Genomic DNA, 24,217 nt, shown 5'->3' with positions numbered 1-24,217 from the left:
GGGGGCGAGTGGAAAACAAAACAATTTCATTAGTGTTCCTCGAGGCATTTTCTCTGGAGTGATGCCTCGAGTTTACTTAGATTGTTTCTCATGGAGGCGTGCTATATACAGCTCCCTTTGCCAGCCTGTGGCCACCGGCCTGCGTCATGGAGACAATGAATTAATCACAAACTGACTGCTCCTCTCATCTTCAGTCAGGAAGAAATTCCCACATCATCTTCATGTCAGACTTGAGCCTGTCATTTTCTGAATCTCTTCAGATTTTCGTTTTTTCATGACACCAGAGAAGAGAGAGGTTATTAATAAATTCATGAAATGCTGCAGAACTGTCTCTCACTCTCCTCCTCTCTCTCTCCCTCCCTTACCATTTTGTCCAAAGCTCTGTCAGGGCACTAGTGTTATTCTCTCGGGACTAGTTTCTGCCTGCTGGTTCATTACAGCGCAGGTTGGTGGAAACTAGGAGGCCATTATGGCTCAAATGGCTAGAGATGGAGACCGGGAGATGGGCCATTGACTCACTGGGAGATTATTTTAGAATGTGCCTCTTCTCTAGGGAATACTTTAGGGCAGTTTGTGAGTCTGTGCACAGTCTAAGGTTTTAGGAAAGTTGTTGTGCGTCTGTCTCCATCCATATATTTTGCTTCTCTGCTGCTTGTGTATATATCTATCAGTGCAAATAGTGGACATAAAAAGATAGCCTCACCAGTCCCAGTTGGGTTTCTTTTGTGTGTGTGTGTGTGTGAGAGAGAGAGCTTCTATGCCTATGACGTGTGCTCACTGGTGTATGAAACACCATGCATGTTTCTTCCCTCTGTCTGCAGATGCTGTATGAGATTGGACAAGCCCAGTCAAAGCCGTGCGGGATAAATTTAGCTCGTGCTAACACCCTTGGAGGCCTCTTAATAATTGAGAAGGCATCTGCTCCAATTAATGTGGCCCTCTAAATGGAATCCCTATTTAAATTTTCTCTAACTGGGTCACTCTCTTTCTCACTCTTTTTTCACTCTCTCTCTCTCCCTCTCTCTCTGCGGTGCAGTAAGGAAGAAAATGAGCTGCCTTCTACTTTTAAATGGTTTTTAGGGTTTCTGAAACATCATCTGGGATGTTTTGCCTGAGGTCTCCCAAGCGCGCACACACACACACACACACACACACACACACACACACACACACACACACACAGTACACACATAAATGAAATAAAGTTTTGACTGATTTTTCATGTAGCCCTCTTTTGAATGAGAAGGAGGAGGAATTGGGAACTTCTTTGAACTCTGATTCAGTTGATAGATTTAGCCTATTAAATCAAAAACTGGAGGGAGATGTTACCAGTTGGGCTTATTATGACTGAGTAAGCAGTTACACAACTCGCCTTGATTTTGATTAGTTACACATTTACCCTGTTGGAGCTCAGATTGGATAAAAATGTATTGATCTTCTATGATAAGATCATTTAGGTGAAATTTAGGCACATTTTTATTTGATGGAAGGATGGAAACTTAGCAGGTGACAACTTTCTTGCCAAATGTCTCATTGGTCTTGTACCTGTTCTTCAGCTGATCGGAGAACTTAATGTACGTATGTGGTCAAACATAAAATAATTCTTATTATTTTACATGCAAAGTAATCACAAGTAGTTTAGATAACTATTCTGCATCATTTTACAAATTTCAAGTGTTCAGTTGAATTGAGATACAGTAGAATAGGGCCACAGAAAACATGAGTAATGAGCTAATGAACCATGGTGTTGTGCCAAAATGTTTTCATTTCTGATGCTAAAGGTCGAATATTATTTTCACGTGCCCCTCATGGCTGCAGTCCAGCATGGTTCACATACAGTATTCTCTGTCTTGTCCTTATTTAGACAGTAATGCAAGCTTACTATTGGTCTTTGAATTGTGCTCACAGTTACTGTAATAGTTTGACAAGTCTTGTCCTTGTGCATTACACCAGCTAATTAGAACGCTGTTTTATCTCGGTCTGTCGCTAAATGAGCTGGTCTTGCCCTCTCCCTGACTCCTTTTTCTCTTTGCTTTCCAGTGTAGTTAAGCACACTGACTAATTATGGCTCCCTGTTCACCTTGCTCAGTCTTTACATGAACAGCCGCTGCATAAAGTTACAACTGTCGCGTAATCCTCAAAGGATTTCCTGAATTTGGGCTATCCTCGAGTCTCACACACACAGTTTGGTCTTTGTCTGTCTCTACGTTTTAGCTTTTCATCTCTGTCTGGGTGTTTGACTTTCTCTCTTTTTTTCTATCAGTCTTCATGTCTGTTTTAATCTCTTTGTGTCTGGCAGTGTGTGACTTGAATCTGTTTGTCGGCAGCAGGAATCTGGGATGCGTGATTGCTTGTGTATGACTTTGTGTGTGTGTGTGTGCGTGCATGCATGCGTGCATCTGTGTGCCAGTATGCCTGTGTGTGTGTGTTTGTGTGTGTGCCTGTGCTTGAGGGTGGATGTGTGATGCTAAAAATAGCTCCGTGGGCCATAGCGACAGGGAGATCCAGTGTGCAGCTGGAAGCTGACTCACAGGGCTGGACACTTCACTTGATGGATAACACTGTCCCTTCAACCTGCCCCACTGTACTCCTTCTCTCCCCTACTTTTACACACTCTCTCTCTCCTTCTCCCTCCCTCTCAATCTTTTTTCCACTGCTGTTTTTACTCTTGAAGCATCTCAGTTATACCCCAGTGAAAATCTATTCTACCCACTATCTCCGTCAGCCCACACTCTCTTAGTTGAGCCATTCCTAGTGTTTTTATGAGCGTCTCCCCCCAAAAGTGGGATGAAGAGCAGTTCGCCACCATGAAGTGATTTACACAGTGATTATAAAACATGCAGCATTGGTAATCAATAAGAAGAGGCTGCAGCAAGCGCAAAGGGAGCCACAACTCATGCTGAAGTACATGTGAAGTACAGTAAGTGTAGGGAAGCTTTTTTCCACCAGTTTACCAGGCAATGCTATAAAACAATATGAGCAACCAACAGATTGAATTGAAAATGTCAGTAATTCCATTTATTCCCTTTAAGGAACAGATGTTATGACATTCAGCTCCACAGTTCATAAGGTTAATATATTCACACACCATGCAAATATTACCTAAGATTTGTTTGTACTTTATTTATTTATTAGTTGAACAGGTGCAAAGAGAATTAAACCAAGCACATCACAGTTGCATGTTATGTGTCTTCCACTGCATCCACCGCTCTTAATATTTCCTCGTGGAGGTTTTTATTACAGCTGAGAGAAGCTGTATTACTTGCACGGTATAACAGTGTTGGCAAGATTTCCACTGTACCAAAGAAAATAGCTTCTTATCCTGAAAGTGAGGATTATGTATAGAATACATACATGTTGATTTTATCCACTTTCTGTAGATTTATTTGGAATCCTATTTGAAGAAAACACATTATAGCTTACAGTATATAGGTATTAGAGTCTGAAATGTTGGCATAGGAGGCAGCAAGAAAAGAGGGACTGGAATAGAAAGAGAGGGAGACATGCAAAGGGAGGGAGATGGAGTTAGCTAAAGAGAAAGTGAAGTGAATGAGAATCAGAGTGAAGGGACGTCTAAGGTTGGGGAGAAAAAGAGAGTGAAGGGTAGGCAGAGTATGTGTCTGACATGAATCTGTCTGCTTGTGTCACACTGGGTCGGGTCTCTTTTAACCTCTCGCGTGCCTTCGTGATGCAAATCGTCCTAATGTGAATTTAGCGTTCACTGCGACCTGCATCTCGACACAGTTCTGTCTCATCCTCATGTTAAAAATGAGACGGTGGAGGACAGTGAGAGAGGAGAGCAAAGTAGACAGAGAGGGGGAGAAACGAAGAGGTTGAAAGGAGGAAACTGGCAGAAAGTCAGACTGTGTGACTCAGACGGGGTAAGATCAGGGCTGAGGAGGGAAAAAACAAATGTCTAAGATAGAGGGGGGAAGGGGAAGTGAACGAGAAGGGAAAGGGTTATGAGAAGTTCACGTTATTGTCATAAACCAAAGATCTTGATAAACTTGTACCTCTTTCTACAGTGAATTGTTAATCCTCTGTAATGCACTTGGTGGCAATATATCAATTCCAGTCTGCTAATGCTCAAGGTAATGTACTTAAAAGCTTTTCTAAATGGGTGCAGCAGCTACTGTAGATCACAAAACTGTTGCCCACAGTCATTGGTTACATTATCAAAGGTCAGCGCACGGGAGGTTTGAAGTTCAACAAGCACGGACTTTTTGCTGCAGCATGCTTTGCATGGTGCACTAAACCACCAGAGGGGACAAAAATACTAAGGCACGTAATGATTAAATGCTCCAGAGTAGTTTATTCTGAATCATAGTGTGTTGGATTCTACACGATGTTGTTATGCTGTGCAGGAAGTTTTTTTTGCTTAAAATGAACTCAAACAATAAAAGCAGTATGCCTCTCTTGATCCTCTGTGATGTGTAAGCAGCTGGCAGCATGTGCATCTTTAGCATCTGTTGTCATCAAACGTCCAACACACTGCATTTGTGAGTCCTGACCTTGTGTGTCACCATTGTGCCAGTTCATGACATCCAGCTTTGATTATAACATGAATGTTGCATGTTCTTGGGGTTTTTCATGAAAAAGAATGTGATGCAAGTGTTAGTGCTCCAAAGAATGGACATGATGTGTGGACCCACAAGCCTGTTTTCTAGACAAAACATGACTGCTTGCACCCCTGCTGGGCTTTAAAGAAGCCCCTGTGTAATGAGAACACTGCCTCCTTTGAACTGACACATGCATGCATATGCGTGCGTGCGTGCGTACACACACACACACACACACGTGAGAAGAGAATCTACTAAGAAACTACTTAGCATACATGGAGAGTTCACGTCAAGCACACACACTTACCCTCCCTCAGCTGCCTCCTCCCCTGATCATATAAATATGCAAATTTGCACTCATGATGTACATAGCTCTGCACCACACACACGCACACACACAGCTCAACTCAGATCATTACAGCACAGGCAGCACCATTCCACATGAGCACCGTCGGCCATTAAAACACAGCTGAATGGAATACAGAGGATGGCTGAGAATTAATGTGTGCTGAGCTGGTTCCAGAGGCATTTAAAACAACTTTCTCACCTGACTCTGTTGACAACAGAGGGCAAGCTCAAGGCTCGAAACTGCCTCAAAAAGCATGCAATGGTTCTAGCGTAAACTTGCCTGTTGTTCTTTGGTCGATTCTGAAATGGAAGCAAACAGCCACACCACTAATGATAAAACGACACGACAGCAGTGTGTGATCTGTTACTCAAGATGCCTCCTCAACAATCGACAGACTCACATGTCAGCTATGGAAATAAAGCCGTCCTCCTTCCATAAAAGACACATTATTCACATATTTTAAATGATCTTCTAGCTGTACGATTTCCTGTCTCCACTGTATCAAGTATCAATGAAGTTCCTCTGCTGCAGGCTGACTCAACACCATCTTAAACACAATCTTTACAGCGTTGTCATACTGTACAGTAGCTAGTCAGACCTTCTATATATACATGTTCTGGTGGGATGTGTTCTCAGTTTGATCTTTTTTGTGTGTGTATGGGAAAAATCTTACTATACTATAGTGTTGTGGCAATTCTGAACGTCTTCCACTTCTTGACAAATAGAGGAATGAGGAAAAAAGATCTCTTACAGAATTGTAACACCTTTATGAATGCTCAGACCGTGGTACACAAAACAAAGGTTTTCCCACACAGAGCAGAGTGAACTGGTCTGTGCATCTGCCACTACGTGACTGTACACTGTGACTGAATTCAGCAGAGCTTCCCCTCCCACATCTCCCCAACTGTTTCGACTTTTCCACTGTCTTTGCAAACCATGTGAGCATGAAAGGAATAGAGTCTCCAGATTGTCCCATAAGTGATTAGACACCAAATTCATCTCTGCATCCCTGATAGAGGTTTTGCTTTGATGCTCTCTGCTGTAGCACAAAGGCTCAACAGCAGGTAATGTGTCCAGATCTGCAAGCTTTGTACAGGCAATTGACATTTAAATTGAACTAGATATCCATTTGGAATTTGGTTTTCACACTTTTGTGAGCTTAAATGCATTTTCCTGGCCTCAAACACTACATTGCAGTTTACTGAAACAATAAACTATTCTAGTGTTACATAGTAGCTGATTGAAATGGGCCACTCAGTTATTGATGATTTTTTTTCTCAGGCTGTATCACCCACCAAAGGATTAGTTTCAGTATCACTTGAGAACATACTCAAACCCAACATATTCATTCATAGTATGGATGGAAACACACCCCAAAATTTGTGATTTTGTCAATTCTAATTTCTGCACAGTCACATTTTCTCTATCCAGGAAATACACAGATCCATTCCCAACTCATGTTCCCTCCAACAAATGTTCCCTCAAGTGAGCACTGAAGACATTTTCCTTGGTTTACTTTTTTACTCTTTGGGATCTCCTTTCCTCTTCTTACTCTGCTCTCACTTTTCTTTATTTATTTTTCCTGTTACAGTCTGTACTCCCCTCTCCTGTCTTTCCCTACATGTTCCCGATGCCTTTTTGACATTTCCTGTGTCTTTTTAATAACATCTGCCTCATCTTTACATCCCACTCTCTTGTATAACTCATTTCTTCTCTGCCTCTGAGCTTCACCCATCACTTGGTCCTTGACAGAGGTTGTTGGAAAGGAGAGGGAAGAAATCAGCTTTGCAGAGTTGCTTGCTTGGGTCATATGTTTCGTGGATCATAAGGTGCAGTTTGTCATATGTCAGGAGGCCCACAGACAAATAAAATCTCTTCCTGGCAATGGCTCTCTCCTTTTTCCAGTTCTCATTTCTTACATCTTTTTTCTCTTGTCCTCTGATTTCATCTCCATTCTGCTTTTCCCTCACCTTCTCGCCTTCCCAATATGTTCCCACCATGTCAGCCAGTGCTTTCTTGCCATCATGCATTGTGGCATAAGTCTGAAGTTGCTCTGCTAGACCTTCAGCCCGTGAAAAACCAAACTAATCAGTTGTTGGCAAGGACAAGTGTGGACAAATAGCAGAGAGGCAGACAAATGGAAAGGATAAAGCAAGGAACAGTTGGTTTGGGTAAGAGAACTTGATGAGAACTTGTTCCAAATTTATGATGGGCAATCATTGTGCATGTTGCTTATTGATTAATGGAACTGAGCCTCAGCCACCTTGTACAATTGTGTGTATGCTGTGGCAGGCTGGAGTCCTGTGAGAAAACATGGACCAATCTTCACAGCGTAAGTGCCTTCCATACAACATAAATTGTAAAAGGTGTCATTTACGTTGGTGACCGTTTGGGGGTTGGACCCAAACTGCAGCAAGCATTCACTGAGTGAACCTCTTTATCTAATCAGTGACTGCTACTTCTTCTTTTACCATTACTCTCTGCAATCAGTAATGTGGCAACCAAAGAAAGCACCAGAAAACACCAGAAAGCATCTGTTGAGCTATTAGCACTGTTTGAGGATGGCTTATCATTGAGAAAAACAGCATGAAACTGCATGCGTAATGTGGCAAAACTGGCTTTCCATCAAAGTGTGAACCACACGCCTGCTGTGGACAGTTACTTTGGTGAAAATGGAAATGCATGTGTTTCATCAGACAAAATGAAAAAAGGGGCATTCCAGTATTGTGTTAGTGTTGCCTTGCTCCTTCGCCAACATCTTCAGGAACTTTTGTGCAATAGAAGAGTTAATTTGGGTAAGGAGCGGGAGTATCCATTGTGCATTCGTGAAATCATCTAACCACTGGTACCTACTGTGCTGTGCAACTTTAACTGCACAAAAATGATGTCTCAGTCTCTCTAATAGTGGCTATGTCCAGAGAGACCTAAAGTGGATAGACGTGCACACTTTGTCCCTTACAGTTTGTTAATTAAATGTTTGATACTGATGTCTTGGTTTTCTAATCCTCTGTAAGTAGTCACTAATTAGAATTACATTTCATCATATGGGGAACCATGGAGCGAGAGATGAAGCAGGTTCTAGTGAGGGCGGAAATTGATTTTCTGCTATTATTCTTGTTTTTTGTTGCACCTGTTTTTCAGTCATGGGAGGAAAATCTTTAAAGCCAAACAAAACAGTCTATAAAAACAGTCTATGAAATATGATCTGAAGTTTGGTCACATTAGTGGAATTAAATTGTATGCGCTGGGTCATATTGGTTGCTGTTTTTATGAGAAAGCCTTTCAATGGCTACAATTGATGCATGTTTGTACATGTTTTGATCTGTGATTGCTGGCTGTAACGCAATTTGCCTTTCTGCAATATTAAGGAGACAGATTCACTGTGCTTAAAGAAGAAAGAGCAATAAGAGAACTGTGACAGAGAAAAGACAGGACATTAGAGAGAACAGGTAAAAGAAAGAAAGCAGGGACCCCTTTTTTAAGTTCTCAGCTATCAAATTTAGTGAAACAATGAACCAAAGAAACTGACTTCACAGGAGACTGTTTGGTATAGATGTTTAGAGAATTGGAATTAATATTGGCTCAAACAGCTTGAATTTTTTATATACAGAGAGAATAATAGATGAAGTTTCAATGTACTAACTGTGTTTACTTACTTTTTTTTGGATGGGTGATTTTCATCGGTGAATGGAGCTGGCTCAGGTGTCACCATGTGACCTAATTGTGGAACTTGGGTCATGTGATAGCAAGCAGTGATGTAAATGGTGGATGCTGTGGAGCAAAAGATGACACAGGGACTCTCAAGCAAAGTTAATTTTCTCCTCATTTGTCTGTCTGAAAAAATGGGTCCAATGTTTTACTTTGGTGACTACTGGGCGAAAGAATCAGCCATAATCTGTGCTCACATTCATTTCTCCCATTCGAGTGAACAGACTTTACCCTGCCTTTGGTGTCCTAAAATCCATGTGACACAGATACAGGAAATGACTATTGCGCCATCTTGTTTCTCAGCTGTCTCTGTTAAAATCCTGTCTCTGTTCAAAGATGTTCTTTGGTGTTAGATGTGAATCGCCTTTGATCTTTCTCCAGCCGTTCACTGACTCCTGGATGATTACTTTGACACTTCTTCGGTTGATGCCATGACAGGTTTTGGTCTGGTGTTCAACAGCTTTTGGACTCTGTTTCAGTGTTCATTTCGTCACTTTTGCAGTTTTCTTTTGCTGATGTAGCATTCCCCACAGCTGTTACATGTGATGCCTCAGCTTGATGATTAAGGTTAACTATTAGACATTTTAAGGTGCTGAATGGTGTGTGGTCAGTACTGACTTGCTGTGACCTGAAACCAATATTTTGACAGCCTAGCCAGCTGGTACAATCCCACTGGGATGCTCCTTGAGCTCCCAGTTGATTTCACGCTGTCTGTAATGGTCTGTATTTAAATCTGTTACACAATGCATTTTCATTATTATGTATGTTTCCAGTGAAACAGACTGGGAGTTTGTCTGAAAAAATATTGAGTTTTGGCATTGGAAGACACATGTTAATGTTATACCTGTGTATGTTGACTGTATTCTCTGTCAGGTCTGTTTCTATTTTGCCTCAACCAAGTGGTTGGTTGTCTGAGTTCCTGTTCTAAAATTCTTTCTATGAAGGGTCTGAATTATATATATGAAGGAAACTGCACAGCTTTCAGACATTGAGTTGAGGTGTTCTTGTTGATGAAATTGCTCTGTGAAATGGGGTCCCTAATCTTACATTTGATAAAGAATGGTACATCTTGTAGCATGAGCAAGATCATTGGATGCTTTGGGACTCTGTATGAATGTAAAGTAGCTACTGGTAACGGGTGAATATGTGCCTTTATGCAAGTATATCTGTTAATAATGGCAAAAACATAATTAGATTAGATCAAACAGACTAGAATTTCAATGTGGATCTGCAGGTTATTGCCTCACAGAGTCCCATGTCCCCTTCTACTTCTCTGCATTCTGGGTCTGATGGACACAGGGTTCCACAGCTTCCCATTAGCATGTCCAACTCTTCTGACCAGCTTTGCCAGGCTTAGATCTCTTTACAAGGCAAGTTCAAGGGGTATCATTTGCACTAAATTTAAATTTCCTTAGGGTAATGTGTCAAGGAATTAATCAAAGCCCCCCAAAAAGACTAAATCTGAATGTGATGGAAGACTTGGACTCAAAACAGATTGGTAAAGCAGATTGGAATTTCAAATGCAAACCTCCTGGACTAATTTGCATGTGGTGCATAGCAGATTGCTTTGGAAATACACTAATCTCAAAATTAATATGCCTCCAACATAATTCTGTCTGTCGATTGTTGCAGAAACAGGGTGCTTATTTTTTTCTCTCTGTACTGCTTTCAGCGGCTATTTTTATTCATGGGGCTGAGTTTCAGAAAGACAAATGTGTATCACATGATTATCTCCTAAATTATGAAATGGAGCATTTTAGGATTAGGCTATATTACTCCTCTGTAACACTCCTCCTCTCTTATCTTTCAATAAACCCCTCCCTATTCCCTTTCTCTGTCTTTTTCCCATTTTTTTCCCTTATTTTTTCTTCATTCCCACAGTCTTGCTGAAGTTTTCCACTCTCTCTGGTGTGTTTTTATATGTGTGTGTGTGTGTGTGTGTGTGTGTGTGTGTGTGTGTGTGTGCGTGTGCGTGTTGCAAGGAGGTAAAATGAGATTATTTCATTTTTAGTTTCGTAGGTGATTGCAACACAAATTACTGGCCTGAATTTGACCCTCTCTTGAATGCTCAATTTCATGGCTAATTTGCCTATCTGGATAATGGGGAGTCATTTGCCGAGGGATCTAATACTAAAATGACATGAATTTCTTTTGTAGTGGAAATGTGCAACCCCAATTCCAAAAAAGTTGGGTCACTGTTTAAAACAAATAAAACAGAACATGATAACTTGCTCATCCTTTTTGACATATACTCAATTGGAAACAAAGACATTATATTTAATGTTTGACCTCATCAACTTACTTATTCTGAAGTTGAGGGCAGAAACTTGTTTCAAACAAGTTGGTACAGGAGCAACAAAAGACTGGGAAAGTTGTGGATGTTCCACAAACACCTGTTTGAAACATTCCACAGGTAAACAGGTTCATTGATAACAGGTGATAGTATTATGATTGGGTAGGGGCATCCTGGAAAGGCTCAGTCGTTCACAAGCAGGTATGGAGCGAGGTTCACCAATTTCCTCGTCATAAAAACACTGTCAGTAAACACAGTTCATTTGCAAATGATTGCATTCTGTTCATGTTTTACACAGTGTTTCCAACTTTTTTGGAATCTGGCCACAGAAAATCTCTCACCGATTCACACAAATGGAGCTCATGAGGTTCAGACATGAACATTAAGTAATGCACCACCTGCAATCAGCTGAACTCCCTCCAGCGCACAGTTACACACACATTCTGGTAACAAATCAGTCTATTTCAACCAGCTATGTGCCATTACTGGTGCTTAATGCCATTCACTGGTCAGCAGTCACCAGGGTTTTCCTTGAATGCATTGACAGTCACCCCAGTCTTTACCTGAAACGTACTAAATGTAAGATCAGCTTTTGAAGATGATAAGCTTTACTTCCATATGACCCCTGTTCATTAACAGTACTTCCATGAAAGACTGCAGGAGGCATTTGAGCGTGTATTTGTCATCTTGTGTGTTACCATATGTGAACAGGCAACAATGAACAACAGTGTTACTTCTGGCTCCGTTCAATACTCCATTTTGGAAACTTTGCTTTTGTTCTGTTGAGATGGCTTCCTGATTGATCAAGAAAGCTATTTTAAATGCAGTCAGTACATCAACGTCAATTGTATTTTCCAATTTTACTGTCTATATTATAGCATTACATCAGATGGTGCCCATTTAATTTGTTTTCTACTCATCATATCAGTGAATAGTTCTGAAAAAGCTGTTGCTCTGACCATTCCAACGACCTGATTCCACCATTTTTTCAGTTATTTGTAGTTGCCAGAGACTTCCTGTGTTGTAGTTAATGCGCTCTCTATTTTCTTCCTGTGAAAATATCAAAGGCCTAAAATGTCTAACAATGTTTTTTGTGCATCTTGTCCCTGCATATGGCCTGTAAATGGCTCTTGAAGTGTTGTTTTTGTTATAAAAGGTTGGTTAGTCTTAACAGAGTCTTCTATGTCATCTGGTGACATTGCTGCCTGCTGTGAGTCTGTCTTAAGCTCAAGATGAAGCATGCTGTTTTGGGGGTTTTTCATGTGTACCTAAATGTGTTTGTGATAGCTGTTCACTTACTGACCCCCCACTAACAGACGCTGGCTGATCTGGGAAAGAAAATTACAAAAGACAGCTTCCATTGTGTGGGATAATGAAGATCAAGCACCTCTCCGTTTAAATTCGGGGCTCAAGTGAAACACACATGTTCCAATAAATTGCAGAGCCATGCAAAGCCACCCACCCACCTTTTTTTCATAAGCAGGGGAGTGATTGGAGATTGTGCTGAGTGATTCACAGTGTGAATGTATGGCAGACACACCCCAACAAATACATACACACACAGACATGCACTCCGCCACCCATACCTCATGTACAGTGTTCTGTGGGTGTTGGTTCCTGAGGGCCACCTACCTTACTGCAGTGATGAATAAAACAACAGCCACTTGGAGCTGTTGCATGTGTGTGTGCGGAGAGGTTCTGCTGACGTGCTGGCTTTTAAATGAACTCCGCTGGCTGGCAGTATGGCAGCTTCTGGCTCTGGCTGATGTGAGTGCCTGTGCTCGCCATCGTGTCTGCATGCATACATGATAACCTGGAAAAAAATTACCTGACAAGCAGCCAGCAGCAGCAGTGAATGATCACTGACGAGAGAAATCTACACTCACCAAAATATTATTCACCTTTCACATGCCTTAGCATTTATAATCGAAGTCGCGAAAACATTCGAAACTCGCCATCCTAGGAACTAATTTTGTCTCATAGCGCACTACTTGATCATGCTCACCGGAGGGATTTTCTAAGTGGGTTTACGCAATGTCGACTGATAAATACGTCGGTATACCTGCACTTCATCAGTGGTTACAATTTCAAATCTATATACCACACTGTGTGGAATCATCTTTATATAAGAAATCAAGAGGCCAAATATTGCTGTGGCAAAAACTGAGTCAGTGGCCTGCTACAAATGGATGAATGTATCTGACAGCTAAAACACAGAATTTTATGTAACTGACAATGACACTGTATAAAATGTTGATAAGTCACAACATTGTGCTTATATTTGCACTACAAGTTGCATAAAAGATCATTTTTACTTCTTCAGATATTTTATGGCCTAAGGAGGAATCATCAAGAGATCTTTAACAGTTTGTTTCACACATTTGCAAAAGTGTCTTGGTCGCATCAGACTATGAATTCTGTATCTTCTGTACCTGACAATACCGTTACTCCCCTTCTCATAAGAGACAACAAGAAAAATGATTGCCATATAGTGAAATATTAACCTCTTAAGGCCAACTGAAGAACTTCTGTAATAGATGTATTAACATGCTAACACATACACACATTCATATAAGTACAGTAAACACACATTTTAAGGCTTCTCATGTCACATTCACATCAGCTGCTTTCTCTGTTAAGTGTACAAAGTCCTGTGTGTGAATACTGTTGAAAATTTCTCTTTGATCCCAAATGAAAGAACCAAAGCAGGTAATTTGTACTTCATTTCTTTCTCGTGTAATTTTAATCACTGCTGAATTTGCACAGCTCAAACCGGAAGGAATTTTTGATTACGATAAATTATGAATTATATCCTGATCCTGCAAGCTCACAACACACATCACCTCTTTGCTATCCATCCACCATGTGCTTATTGAGAGTGATGTCTTGTCTCTGTAATGAATCTATTAATGCAACACTAGCATTAATTAGGCGCCCATTATTACCACCTGACCCCACATGAAAACACAGTCTGTGTCGTGTTTTTTTTAATGTGTGAACAGTATGTGTGTGCACGTGTGAACATGTCAGTGAGTTTGTGCTTGCTTGTCTGACCCCTATGATTGCCCGTTCCTAATGGGTTTGCAGTTGGAGGAGCTTTATTATGCTCTTTATGACTTTTTAACCGACTCACCGCTCACTGCTGGTAATGAGAGTGTGTGTGTGTGTGTGTGTGTGTGTGTGTGTTTGTGTGTGTGTGTGTGTGTGTGTGTGTGTGTGTGTGTTAGTAATGAATATGAGCGAGGTGGATGCAGGTTTGGAACAGAAGGTATTCCATGGGGGTAGTAGCATACTGAGGAGGCCTTGAGGGAAAGAGGGCTGGAGAGATACAGAGAGAGGGTGAGACAGTATGATAGAGGGATATTGAGGGCGGGGGAGAGAGAAAGAATGCAAGGCTGAAAGACAGATAAATGGATAGGATGATAGAGGGAGAAAGAGAAAGTGATGGAGGCAAAATGAGGACAGCGGAAGTGGTACTAACTCTGCTTTACTGTGTGTGGGCGGACGGATTGATTATAAAAAAAGAAAAAGAACAAATTAGTAAGACAGAGTTAATTAAGGTGAAAAAAGTAGCTAAGGCACATAAGTGTATTACTGATGATGCATTAGTATTGCTATATTGATCATAGGCCATCTGTTTAGTTGTTATTTAGAGCCATCATATCTCTGCTGGCCACCAGGTTCAGGGAGGCTTATTTATGAAGGAAATAAACTGTGCCCTTGTATTAGTGTGTGTGTGTGTGTGTGTGTGTGTGTGTGTGTGTATGTGTGTGTGTGCGTGTGTGTGTGTGGCTGTATGCACATTTGTATTTGTGTGTCTTCAGTTGTATTTGGAAGTGTTCTTCTGCTCATTCAGTAGTATTTGTGCACAGCGAAACCTGCAGGGAATTTGCCTTCCTTTTAAAGTCGCGGCTACAGCACAGGAGCAGGGCTGCTGCAGCAGCATCACTAGGGAAAGGAATGAGGACAATTTAGCAACTGAACTGCTTGAGTAATGATGAACAGCACACCCTGCTGAATGTGCGATGGGTGTAGAGGGCAAGGAGGACAGGAGGGATGAGCATACCGAGGTGAAAAAGAGCCAGCCAGCGAGGAGACAAAAGGGATAAGATGAGATGAAGGAAGAAGCAACAGAAGAGGGCAGTGGGAGGGAAAGGAGGAATGGAAAGATATGGGATGAGAGGATAAGAGTGCCAGAGGACAGCAGGTGAGGAAAAAAAAAAAAAGTGTGCGAATGTGTGGAGGAGGCAGAGGACAAGTACGTGATGGAAGGATAAAGATGAGACGGGGAGAGAGGACTGCGTGAGGAATTAGAGAAAAGTATGAAGCAGAGCAGTGTGATAGAGGAGAAAGCTTGAGAGAGACGAAGGGGAGGAGAGTTCAGACGTTTTAGAGTTAAAAATATACGACATTGAGACGAGTATAGGATTTGATAGCACAGTATTACAGAGGACCACGGAAGGAATATAAAAGGCTGAAGAAGGTGAAGAGATGCAGTATGCAGAGGGGAAGAAGGCCAAGAGAGGGGGGATCCTACAAAATCCGTTCCTCCCTGAAATATAATATGACATTTATGATGTGTACAAATCTGGAGCCTCTTACCACTGCTTCAGGCAAAATCCTCCCAAATGTTCGGCATTAATCAGGAGAGTGAGCTTAAAGACTCAAGGTGCTTAAAAAGACAGGCTTCTTGCGTTAAAAGCAGATTTGAAGGTTCAGTTCCCATACGGTTCGGTATGTTTACATTTTAAACTAAATGAAAGACTAACACGTTCCTGTTTTGCTCTTCATCCTCTGTATTTCTGCCCTCTCTTCATCTTCCCTTTAGTTGTTTCTCTTCAGTCTATCTTCTCTCACTTCCTCTCCAAGTTGCTATCTCTGTCTTAATTTGTGATTTATTTATTTATTTATTTTTTATCCGCCTCTCTGCTTTTTGCATTACAAACACAATCCTGTCACATTGTTAAAGGCAGGTACATGTCCGGTGTTGTTTTCATGTTAAAGTCCACTTAACACGACACATTTGCCCATGTGTAACATTTTAGTTAGACTCTTAATTTCACATTTTTCCCCAGTGATTATAGCTCACTATGAAAAACAAAGAGAGAGAAATAATCCATCACAGGGTAATGCAAATTCACTTGGCGTTGAAGCCAGTAAATATACATTATAGTTGCACAATACCTCAGCTGAAAGCACAGGTTTTGATCAGTGTGTCCAAGCACTGACGTCAAGGTTTGCTTATTGTCCGCCCTTTGGGTTTTATTTGCCAACAATATAGCATGGATGCATTTCTGTTTCACACCTGATCCTCATGTTGGAGCTCCCAACCACCACTTACCTGTAACAGCAGAGAACGGCCTTCAGGGTATAAAGGCTTATGACTGTGTTTCCACACAATGACAATGTATCTGTTGCAAAACAAAGATGAAAACATGTTTGTTGTGATGGATTACAGATCCCTGCAAGATGATTTTCATTCAGACGGGTAGAAAAAAGGGTTTTCTTCAACAGCTATAACAATACAAAAAGCTATGCTTTGGAAAATCGTTGGCAGTGTGTGCATGATTTGTTTTTAATGCTATAAAAATTCAATACCTGTATGGCTTTTAAAGTGAATGTCCGATCATTCCTAATGAAATCTCTCTCTCCCCATCCCTGGCTTTCTAACTTACACACACCACACATTTGTATATGCATACAGCGTTCTTCAAAGATATCAAGGCCATCCAAGCCAAGCTTGGATTAAATGTCACGCAGGGCGTAACACTGAACAAGGAAGGGAGAGGGAGTTGGAGAGGATGAGGGCAGAGAGCAGTGAGAGTAGAGTGATGATTAGGGAAGGATGAAAGCATTCAGAAAAAGATGTACAAAAGGGGGAGGAGAACTGGGAGGTGGGGAGAATTGAGGAGCAAAAAGGGAAGGAGGAGGAAATAAGAAATGAGCAGAGAAAGGGAAATGGGCAGAAGCATAGGTGGAATAGAACTATAAAGCAAACGGCAGAACAAAGAGAATGAGGTGAGGTGTTGTATTAAAGGGAAGAAGAGACAAGACAGATGGCGAAAGAAATCAGTCAGGAAAAAGGTTAAAAGTGAGAAGCAGGGTCAAATGTAGCAGGAATGAGAATGAGGGTGAACGGCATTTGACAAAGGGAGCGCTTGAACATTCAAAGCTACAAAGCATATTCTCTTTTATTTTCCATGCAACGTGTTGATATGAAGGAGAATGTAGGGGAGCAGCATAATGCTGTAATCATTGTTCCTATGCTGTCAAGGGTATACACAGGTACATTGAATATACAACTCAGGCCATTTAGACGGTACATTGCTATCACCCTAATTATCATTTACTTATGCCTTGGCTCGGCCTTAGATATACTCTAAAATCTGGCTCACAGCCACCAGCGCTACTGTTTTAACATCCCAGGCGAGCCTGGCTGAGCTGCAGCTGAGTCAGCTGTGGTTTGCAAACGAGCTAGACCTGACCAAAACCAGCCAAGCACTGACAGGAAGAGAAACACGAAGAAAAATTGCTCTGTCAATTGTCCACTGTTAACTTTGCTGGATGCATACTCAGGGACTGAATCTAAACACACTGTAGATGAATTGGTTATTACCTAGATGTGTTCAGCTTGCTGGCTAATGAATGGAGACACAAAACAAATCCTCCACCTCCTCAAAGTATGTTCATTTGTGTGGGAGAAAGCAAAGCCCTGGATGTCTACAGTAGGTCTCAGAGCAGGAGGGAAACAGTCAGGCTGAATTCTGTCTACATAAGGCGAGGGGAAAAGGTAAGGCAGGAAGAGAGACGTGGTAGAGATAACAGCGACCTTGGCACAGCTTTGTGTGACAGTGTGGCAAAGGACTGGAGTGCTGCTGAACTATGACTACATATTCTCCTGGCTGCTCGCCTCCTTAACGATGGAGAAAATTAATTTAAACGCCCATAATGAAAGAGGTGAGGGAGGTAGAGAGGGGGAGGGTGAAAAATATGTAAGAGAATGATTTTTCTTGCACAAATCAGGTTACCTGGGAGATTTCTCCATTAATACACAGGAGCATAAACTGGAATCTCAGGCATCCCACCGTCACCCAGCAGTATGCACACACTCATTCATGCAGTTTTCTGGTATATTTCACACAAGTAGTACATGCAGACACGCACCTTCATACATAAGTCAAGTATGCTCAGCCACAGAAAGCTGTACGTAAAGCCCCATCTACAAGGTAACAAAGGCTTTTGACCTGCATACAGTTGGTTTCAGATAGTGTGGTGATTAACACCCCCATATGTTCGACCAGATGATATGCATTATATGCAAAATACACACCTTGTACACAGATACAAAACAGATTGATCAAGTCTTCAAATCTGCGACACCTTGAGGACAAAGGTCCCGAACATTGTCAGGGATGATTCTGCATGTTTGGCAGAGCTACTGTTGTATCGACGTTCTTGCTACAAAATGTCCCAGAAGTACACAAGATTATCCTGCTGACCCACTATATCATAATTACACACACACACACACACACACACACACACACACACACTGTATTACTGCTCCTTATACCTGGCAAAACTGTGTGAACACTGTGTGCATGAGAGTCTTGTGAGAGCCTGTGTGATAAATGTTAGAGGTGTTTTCATATCTGTCCCTATCAAACGCCACTGGCTTGCTTGCTCCCCTGTTACCATTAATTCTTTGTCCTCTCCCTCCCCTACACACACACATACACGCACATTAATTCTAGGCTGTCCTCCCAAGTGTTGAAACGCACTCCCTTCCAGCTCACATCACCGCTGTAAATAACAGTCTTTGTGTGTTCTCGTGCGCGTGTGTGTGAGAGAGAGAAAGTGCGCATTTGTGGACATTTGACACCGCAGTACGATAACCTCCCCAGTTCATCACCATCATCACTCAGCGCCACCGCCACCTTGCTTTCATCATCACATTGAGACAGCAACACTTTGGTCCAGCCTTGTCATAAATCAGCGATCCATCCCCCTTATGCGTGTGTGTGCATGCGTGTGTGCGTTTGTGTGTGTATGTGTGTATTCCTCCATAGTCATTATCCTTGTCAGCCTGTCAGTGTTCCTGTCACATTACTGTCATCATCTGCAACCTGCAACAACAGGTGTGTGAGTTTGTTTGATAGACAGAAGAATGGATCCCCCACAGTATTTCAGAAATCTTCTGTTTAGAGTCGTCTTTGTGAAAGGTAGAGGTAGACAGATGCATGTGGAGATGGGGAGAGTGAGGGAGGGAGGGGGGGTGGAGTGCAACAATAGAGACGAGCTTAAGTGAACGAAACTATAGGGCCAGGAGGCAGGTGTTGAGACAGAGTCAGATGGAGAGGGATTTGGCAGAGCTCATGGCACTTTTACCAAAGAAAAAAAAAAAAAAAAAAAAACGGCAAGCAGATGGCAACTTTAGAAATGTGAGTCGAACTGAATCGCAAGAGACTAATTTCGTTTCAACTGTTGAACATCTATTGTTTTTAACGACCTCCTTTGCCCATGTTGCCCTCGTCTTTTACCATGAAATCATTCTTAACCATCATTCCCTCACTCATGCTGAATGACTATCCCGAGAAGGAGCTGGCTTAATTACTGGGTCTTTATAGAGTGTGGGAACATAATAACTCTGCATTGGATGACATGCCATCCTAATTTGTTCATTTAATAAGAAAATTGAGCTGTGTTTTGTACGTTCAACAATGTGTCTTTGTCTGCCTGAATGCCATTATCTGATTTTATATAGTTACTCGAATGGCTGAGCTGGATGAATTATCCCCCCTTAAAAATTTAAGATTAAAATTAATATAGTCATGTTTCTGCTTCCAGGCCAACTGGACTGAAGATATGAAAACTGTCCATATCTAGTTTAATATTCAAACATGAACCTTTGCCCCACTTAAGGGAAACTATGTTTGTGCAGCAGGTCATAGAAGGAGCCAGGGTAAACTCTTTTAGCTATGCTACTGGCATGACTCCATGGAGGGTAATATCAGTCCATCAGCTGGTCCACTGCTTCAGACAGAAATATCTCAAACATTTCTGAATGGACTGCCATGAAATTTGTTAAAGAGATGGTTCCTGGAGGATGAATCCTAATTACTTGTTACTTTGGTCATCTCCTTACTTTTCCTGCAGCCCTACCATAAGGTTCACATTTAATTTAAATTTTTTTTTTGGTAAAATATCTCGACAAGCATTGGATGGATTTCCTTGAAATTTGGTTCAGATGTTCCTGGTTCCCAAACTATGTTTCCTTTAGCACCGCCATGAGTTTCTCATTCGTGGTTTTACATTAAATGGTGAAGTAACCATTGAAGTAAATGACTTGTCGTAAAATGTGCTTCACACATTCATATCCCCCTCAGGATCTTTTGTCAAACACTTTTCATCTGGCACAATCATCAGTTTCCATTCATCCAATACATTGTTTTGTGACTAAATCCAACAAAAGTGCTTAAGAAAATATTCTTACCAGCCTCGGTTGTAGCAAATGTTCAGTGCTAATTATCAAATGTTAACAAAATGCATGAAACTTCCGTGGTGAACATTGTAAATATTACACCTCAGCAGCAGCCTCCATTATCACGCTGAGCATGTTACCGTGCTGATGTTATCAATGAGCTCAAAGCACCACTCTGCTTAATCACAGCCTCACTGAGCTGCTGGCATGGCTGTCGACTCTTAGTGTTGTTGTTGTGTAAATAAGGTTTAACCTCTGACTAGGTTTCTGTTGTGGAGGCCAGACTATTAAGAGTGCATGGCTCAGTATGCCATGGCAGAAATTAAGCTGATATGAAAGCCCTGTGAAGACCCGCTCAGCCACGTATTGACTTATTAGCCTGTCGCCATCCTTTCATCTTGCTTGTTTTTTTCATCTATGTTGTTTGCCTGTTTTGGAAACTGTTTAATACAGTTTTATTGAATATCAAAGAGGACGTAATGATGATGGTGCGCGGTAATGTTATGTATTTAGAGATTTTGAAAGAGGAGAAACCTCTCAAACTATTTTATACAGATGCTTCTTCTTCAGAACTGATATGTTGAGGAGTACAATGAAAGACTGGAGAAGAAAATTCTCAGATTTATTTATGCTTCAAAATGACACCATGCTCCCCTTCTCATTTTTCTTTACACCTCCAGCATCCCTCATCCATCCCAAGAAGTTATTTGGCAGTAAGTAGACAAACACGTTATTTATTGCCTCTTCATCAATGTAGAAAAAAAATAGGAAATTAATACCTAACACTTGACCATTGACAGACATTTGATCAATACCTCTCAACCAAACAATTTGGACTCTCTACTTTTGGATGCTGCATCCATTCAAATTGACCGCTGTCGTCGATGTTGCTGTTGTCATGGAAGGGATGATTTGGAAATAGGTTGGTGATTTAGTGCTGCTGCCCACACGCTGTGTGCGCGCGCGTGTGTCAGGGTAAGTCTGTGCATGTGCGTGCGTGTCTGTTTGCCCGCCCTTGGGGCGTCTGTGTAAAGCAAGATTCAGTGCTTTTATTTCCCGGTTGATTTATGTGGTGACGTTTGCCTTTGCGCTCACACTCACATTATTGGAAAGGAGGAAGAGCCAGAATCTGTGCGCTGTGTGCGTATGCGCGCGTTCGTGTGTCTGTGCAAATCAGCGTGCAGTGATGTTGTTCTTAAATAACAGGCAGAGAACAGCAGTCATTCACCCATCTTCCCTTCTCCTCTTTTTACCTGTCTTTCTCACGCACATGCACAAACACACACACACACACACACATACACACACACACACGTGTATGCACATTCAAAATTGGCACACTTTGTAAATAAAGTAAAAGTTTCCACCATGATTCGTGTTTGAATTACTGGATTCATTATTTTTTATCCATTTCCCTTCAGGCCTAATGTGAAAACACATTTGAATGATGAGTCAGTTTTTTCACATCTGCATTTCTGTCTGTGTATGCCTCCTCACTGTGTCTAGATTAAGAGTGGAGTTTTTTAATCACATAAAGGGAGCTGATGAATCACTGCACACGTGCAACAGCTGTCAAACAGAGAGGAGAAACAGTAGGTGGTAAAGAAATCATGGACGAAAAGGAAGAAAGGAAGGAAAATGACTGATTAACAGTTCCAATATGGCGAATATTGCTCCTTTTTAATGGCCCTGTGTGACTGCCGTGGCCACTCAACCCAAATAACATATTGCTGGGGCGATATTTTAAAGAGATAAAAGAAAGGAAAACAAGCCATATAGAAAGAGAGTGGTGCACAGCACTTTGCACATAAACTTCACTGACTGAGGTTACCAGTCAGCTCAATCAGTCGATCAGCTGATCATTTTTGGTTGAACTGGCTATAGCCTGACAACTAGCTGCAGCAACAGCCTGTCCGCATCTGAAATGGATAAAAGAGAGTATATTTGAACAGCATTTTCATTTAGGTTGTCTCAGTCAAAGAAAAATTTGCTGAGCCTGCCTGCGTGATGCTAATGTTATTACAACAGGATATTTACCCTCTGTGATGGACGTGCGCACAATTGGGAAGCAGTGGCAGTCATGCATAGATTGTTAAATACATCACATTCCTGGAATTTAAGTCCATGTTGAGTAGAAAGATTTTTCAGCTTATTGCTTTTGTTTCCACCCTTATTTGAAATGATCATTTTGCAGACATTACAACAAAGCAGTGTTGTTATCGTTTCTGGAGAAATGAAACCACGCTTTGGACCGTTAATTCCTCTCTACCGTGACTCTTTCTTGTTGCCAGTTTCCAGCAGTGTAGATGCATGAGTTTGACTGTGGCTGTGGCTTCAAACCACAAAAAAGCCACTGATACATGTGTGTGAAAGGGCGAGAGAGGCTGAATTGGACTTAAGTGTATGAGAGAGACCCTAACCATCTCATGCGGTAACTCCTACTCTCTCGGACACCGGAACAGTCCTTCAAAATCTCTTGTGTACATTTGTTTCATCTTGCAATTTTTGCTTGAGTTTTGTTCAGTTCGGTGCCTCATATAAGTGTTCTCAGGTAAGACACTGAACCTCAAATTGCTCCCAATGGTCAGCCTAGCACCCTGTTTGGTAGTTTGCTGTGAGTGTGTCCATGAATGGGTGAATGAGCAGCAATAACCTTGTGAAACGCTTTGGATAAAAGTGCTATGTAAATGTATCCATTTACATCATTGTTTTGCAATGTGTAGCTGTCATACAAATATGACAGCGTCAATAAAAGGAATTGCTAAGCTCAGTGACATATGACTCCAGATGGATTGGACTTGGTTCTCAAAGGTTCCGGTTCTTAATCCCCAGTCATACCTCAAAAGACACTGATCACAAGTGCTCTGACACTCTTTTCTGCCTTTTGTCTGACTCCCTCTCCAAAGTATTAGTTTAAAGCCACATAGTCAGCACTTTTCTCCTCTGTCCATGCATTTGTCCTCTAGACTTAGACAACATTGTCCTGCTGTGAGGCAGAGCAAGTTTTAAATGTGTACTATTCCTCCCCTGCAGTGTCATCTTCAAGCTGATTGGAACCCCATTCATAATTTATCTTTAATGGAATAGTTAATGAGTCTTTGTGTTTCACTCTTTATCGCTTTGTCCAGGCCTGTTTGTCTCACCTCATCTATACTGCATGATTATAAAAACAACCGAGACTCAATCAGTGGGAGGGTATTTACAGTTGCCAAATGCTGATGGATCAGATGATTGAAGGATGCATACTTAATGAGGCATTTTGATGAAGAGGCAGTTAGCATACCGCTCCTAACTGCCTTCAAACAGCAGTTGGTTCTGCATTTGGTGTGTAAAGGCTGTGTTGAAATTAATTGCCCTTCAGAAGTGGAATTCGATCAACAGTTCATTTGAAATAGGGAACAGGATTTGTCTACATCGTAGTAACCTGCACAGGGCATAAGCTACACATTGCCTGAGCTAACTAAGTAGAAGTGTGCGTTTCTCAGACACATCCCTGGAATCAGGATACCAGTATTGTAGGGTTGGCTTCTGTTTGGACCAGACCATAACCTTAGAGCATTAGCATTAGACTCTACTCATTGAACTATACAAGACCAATTTACAGCAACAGTTTTCTAAATGTGGTACGAAACAGCCCTCAGCCAATGCAGCCTGCCTGGTCATTAATGGAATTTGCAACCAGTGTCTTGCACACACATGCACATACACACACACACAATATGATGCTTATTTTCTGGTCAGTGAAATACAGTTAGCAGTGCTTCACTGCGCTGGCTTATACAATTAGTGGCCCAATGGATTCAGGGGATGAACTGGGTTGAAATGAG

General features: G+C 41.5%; 1 protein-coding gene across 4 annotated transcripts in view; it reads left to right on the top strand.

The window, feature by feature from the left end:
• Positions 1 to 24,217, top strand: part of grid2 (glutamate receptor, ionotropic, delta 2) — a 468,077-nt gene that overhangs the window by 54,443 nt on the left and 389,417 nt on the right. The window lies entirely within an intron of this gene.

This window comes from Chaetodon auriga, chromosome 5 (genome assembly GCF_051107435.1).
Source record: "Chaetodon auriga isolate fChaAug3 chromosome 5, fChaAug3.hap1, whole genome shotgun sequence".
In the NCBI taxonomy this organism is placed as follows: domain Eukaryota; kingdom Metazoa; phylum Chordata; class Actinopteri; order Chaetodontiformes; family Chaetodontidae; genus Chaetodon; species Chaetodon auriga.
This window is presented reverse-complemented; position numbering and strand designations above follow the sequence as displayed.